We start from the raw sequence: 5235 nt of genomic DNA on the forward strand, positions 1-5235 counted from the left end.
TTAAACCCCATAAACCAACCAAACCAAACCTATTTTGACAACACTTAAGTGTAGAATGGAGCGGGAAGAGCATTTTTGTGACGCAGGCCTCAGTGCGGTCGTCACTGCGACGTCTCACCCGTAACTGATAAAGAGTCATCGTTGTTCTTTTAGGCTTGCGATAATTTTGTACCGTAGCTTGCAGACATGACGTTCTCCAGGTATTTACAATACAATACAATAGAACTTCATTTACATCACTGTACATGATGTAGGAGCCCTGTACATGATGTTAGATGCAGGCCCTCCACAGTTCCTCCAAACCGGAAAAAAAAATGGTCTCGACCTCAATCGGGTTTTCCTTCTCTGGACCCCGTGGTTTCCTTTATCACAAGCGCTACTAAGATTTTAATTGAATATTCACTTCAACACCTACGAAGGTTTGATTAGTGGCACTCCACTCCGAAGGTGATTAAGCAATTTCGCTAACTCCTGCGCATTGTGAGGTGGAAAAGAAATCAATTGTGTCCAGAAATCTGCAGTGATTCAAAGACGAAAAATTAATGTCGGTAGTGTATGCAGCTTAAAGTCAAGTACAGGTTACTCCAGTTTAGTCTAGGTGGCTTTAACAGCACTGCGTCAGTTACACGTTCACAACCGGAACAATTCGTCTTTCATGTTTCTGATGGTAGCTTTACGTGGGGTGCTCTGCAGGCAAGCATAAGTATTTTTTTAAAGCTTGGCGCTAACGTAAAAAGATAAACAATACAGCACGCAACAGAAAGCAGAAAATGTAAGTACTTTTTTTTCCTTTCATTGCAGTATTACCAATTTTGTCTGCCTTCCCCTCTGGGAAGCCGCTGCTCTTGAAGGCGTGCAAACGAAATAAAGAGTTCTACGTTCCTCTAGTGTCTGATTTTTATTACATCTCGAAAACTCACAAAGTAGCAATAAGTTTCAGCTGAAAACCAAACTGGCTGCTCTGCTTTGTAGCTTCAGTACTTTTAGCATCGTCAGCTGTGCTTAAGCTATCGGCTAGTCGCATTTTCTGCACAAATCATTGGCGATGGCTGGAACCAGGTGTTTTCAAGACCATTTTCCAAATTTCGTTAAGCTTAGTTAGAACAGGCAAAAACCTCTAAATATGCAGCAGATTTTTCAGTGTTGTCAGCTATATCGCTACTGATCAAGAATCATCCAAGAAGTCATTTCCTCTCAGCATTTCACCTAAGACAGAGTTCGTGCCTACCGTTTTAACAGTGTGTACACCTCGTCTGCTCATTAAGTCTTGGTAGCCCCTCAAACTGCAAAATTACGCAATCTTTGTTCGGGATGGTTCTTAGTTTTCGCGTTGCCAAGTTCAATTGCTCATGGTGCCAGTATGAAGAAATAGATTCTGTGCGCCGTCCACTGCGTGACGAGTTTGACTGCCGCCTTGTTCATGTTCTCGGCAGCTGGTAGATATTGAGGAACGAGAGTCAATTGATAAATCCAAGCCGCAGGCGGCCCTAAGTACTGCACATCGCCGGTTAGCTTTTGTTGTTATAAGGGGGTGCATACTTTGCAGATGATTCAGTGCGCCTTTGTACATCGTGGAGTTAATTTGACTAGGATGGCTTCACTGATCTTTCAGCGAGGCTCAGTGGGTCAGGTTGTTGAAATTCCACACAGCTTTTAATTTGTTTTTATGCTGTCTACTCCCGAACAGCTCCGACGAAAACAATATGCGAACAGTGAGGCGGATTCTCTAACTCTACACAATCGGTGACGTTAACGTCGTTTATGTATTTCTGGAGCGGAACTAGTTCAGGAAGCGACGATGGTCTTCATTAAGAAAAAAGCTACAGCGTACGAGACGCCTTTAGTTAGACGGTAGAGGCATGAGACTACCCAAGCAGGGGCGCTATGCCGGAAGGCCCGAGTTTGGCGCTCGCCCGAGTTTCATCCGAGTTTGCGATGACGGCAGTCAGTGAACGAAGATAGCGCGGAACGTGCGCAGGCAGCGGACAATAAAATGTAGAGATAAAACCACGTAAAGGCTATTCAAGCGCACCCTGCGTGCCTGTTTCACGCTTGAAACACAATACACTGCGCAATACCAGGCCGCAGCGCTACCTGAAGTTATCAGCGCCTTATCAGCAATCGCGAAATCGTGACTTCTCTGCTATCTATCTGCACACTCGCCGCTAGCTGTTTGACACGCCTTTTCGGGCGCGTCAAAGGCGTGTCTTCCCTTTCAGGCTCTATCTGTCTCTCCATTTCCGAAGACGAACAGTGCGCACTAGGTGCACTCTTGTATCAACCCTTTCTCTTCTCTCGAATACGTTAAAAGGCAACAGATAATATTATGAACATTTTGTTCATTTCTAAATGTATTTTAAAATCTGAATCCAATGAAGCGTTGTTGAAAAGCATAGCTTTAGGAAATTAACAAAGATTTGACACTTTCTGCCGCTAGAGGCGATAGTGAGGCCATTGCTTGCAGCGTGGCTTGCATACGAACTAGAGCGGCAGCCCAACGTGTCGAAAACGAGAGAGCTCCTGCGCTGACACGCCGCCGGTAGCGCTGCCTTCGACTGGAAAGACTGGGCAACTACTACACGCTCAATCTGTCTTATTTTTCGGCCATTGCGATAATATATTTTATTGTGTCGTATATCAAAATATAACAGTCATGCATCTTCTAGCTTGCATAATAAACAAAAGCAAAAAACTGAACTTCACTGCACCCCCGCGTCACTGCTGCTCTCTGCAGTGACCTCAGGTGGAGCTCTCCGCTGCTACGGCCGCTGCCGCACCCCGCTATGGCCAACCATTGCTTTTAGTACGCTCTTGGCGAATCTCAGCGGTAGTAATTGGCCGTGCGAGCGGCTGTGATTGCGGCGTGAGAAAAAAAATTGCTGTTTGGCTGTATTCAGTGATTCATTACGTATGCCTGTTGTGTGTGACGCCTCTTTAGTGCACTGCGGATGCGAAGAGCGTGCTACCCAGCGACAAAACTCATCCTATGTCATCAGACGCTGAATAAAAGCTGTGAAGGGGGTGGCGCGCGTATCTGCGTAGTATTTGTTAACGTCGCGCACTTCAAGGTTTTGCGGACTGGTTTGGTCACTAACGTCGATCGCCGTTGTATACCGCAGGGACATCGCATTAATATCATTCGGGCAGGTGAGGGATCCTGTTTGTAATAATGGAATCGGACTTCACAACCGTAACACAGAAAGGTGTTACGGTTGTGAAGTACGCAGTGCTTGCGTGCTGGAAATTACAAAACTTTATTGCACTGGTCTGGAGCAGCGATCGTTTGTCTATCCCAGATGTGTTTGACACATTGATGCTGAGCTTTATCACCGATGAAAGGACGGCCAAGCCAAACACCTGTGATGCGATGTTGTTGGAGTCGGACGTGCTCCAAGCACCGGTTCGTCGTCGTGCTCCGCGTTTGACGCCTTGCCAGCAGGTGTGACGCGCCTTCAGCGTTGTGCTGTGTCTTACGTGGTTGCAACAGGCTATAGTGTTGTGCAAACTTGGTATGCGAGCGAAGAAATCGGCGGCTTTCGCCACGTTGCGCGTCCTTCGCAGAGGTGCTTAGATTTATCAGCGATGACGTCCGTTTTGCCTGTTATATTTCGATGGTCAACATCGTCGATGTCTGTCAGCAATCAGCACAGCCGCGCAGCATACCTGTAGCCGGCAGGGATGTTGGGAGTGGCCCACCCATAGCGCGTACGCCTATAATTTATGTACGGCACGCCGGGGGCGTGACCGATGGTTTTAACTGACAGGTGAACTCGGAGCTAAACTCGTGAACGGTGAAGTGCCCCGAATTCATCTCTGGACTGTCATGGCAGCAGCAGCAGCAGCAGCCTGGGTCATCGCTTCCTCTGACAGCAAATGTCAGTACGGCCGGCTGGACCCGTTTACTGCTTTGGCCGACGACGAATTCCAGCGACATTACCGCCTCTCCAAAAAATCGGTACGATGGTTGTGTAAATAGTTAGGCGACGACCCACGCCTGCGGAGAGTGCGTACCGGGCTTCATTCGCTTTCGGTCGAAGAGCAAGTCCTCTGCGCCCTCCGGTTCTTCGCGAACGGGAGCTTCCATGGGAGCGTCGGCGCAGACCGCTTTATTGGACGCCAATAAAGCACTGTGAGCCGCTGTGTGAGGGACGTCTCCGACGTGCTTATCGACGCGGCTGTGCAGAAGCGGTGGCTGGCTTTGCCCACGACTGCGGCCGAGCGTGCGTATGTTGAGCATTTCCTTCTGCGCGGCGGCATCACAGACGTCGTGGGATGCGTCCACGGGACCTACATTGGCGTAAAGTCTCCTTCGAAGTCCAGCCCTGACATGGTGAAGGCCAACTATTTCACGAGGAAGGCACATTATGCATTGAACATTGCAATCAGTAAAAAATAATTGTTCTCGCCAAGTCCTTTGGGCTACTCTAGAGCACAGTGCCAAAGTCGGTCCCAGACTCTTTTGGCGAAGACTAGATCAGCCGCTAACCGGTTCCACAGAACAATTCATAACATGCTAGGTACCTTAAGAGAGGCCCACAAAAAAAAGTGGGCTCTTCGGCAACGGCGAAATCGAAAGTTGCAGATGGCCACTTGTTAATCGGGCCACTGCAGAGCACTCACCACTGTGCTAATTAATTAAATCCGACGAATGAATGTCATCTTTCGCACAAACCTCTCACTTGCATCTAAAAAGTATAGTCACAATGCTGCAGAATCGGGAAGATAACCGCCACTGCTGACCAAAAGCCGGTGCGAGCTCATTGACAACGAATTTCGGACAGCTCACATTAACGCGGTATGCATGAAATGAACAGATGCATGCATTTCATTTCAGAACACGGCATAATATTCAAGCGATTCTGAACAAAACGAGTTTTCTCATTCAAGTCACGCGAAATTCAGCTTGCGATGAAAAAAAAATGTGAGATAAAAAAGTTTCACCATGCGGGATTTGAACCCAGGCGCTCCCATTGCCTGTCGACTCTCCGAAGCGACGCGTTAGACCACACGGCCACAAAACAGCGCGGAGTGATACACCTCTCTTTATTTTTTTTTGCGGACTACTTCCATAGCCTTCACAGCGTTGCACATGTACCTCGTCGCCATTGGCGGTCAGCTGATGACGGGCGTTGGTAGCGTTCCCTCGCGGTACAAAGCAAAATTTAATAATGCATAAATCACTCCAAAGCGCTTTAAATACAAATCTTGCACACTATAAAATGCTTATAAAGGTGT

Source organism: Amblyomma mixtum, chromosome 1, assembly GCF_055824585.1.
Source record: "Amblyomma mixtum isolate Tamu chromosome 1, ASM5582458v1, whole genome shotgun sequence".
In the NCBI taxonomy this organism is placed as follows: Eukaryota; Metazoa; Arthropoda; class Arachnida; order Ixodida; family Ixodidae; genus Amblyomma; species Amblyomma mixtum.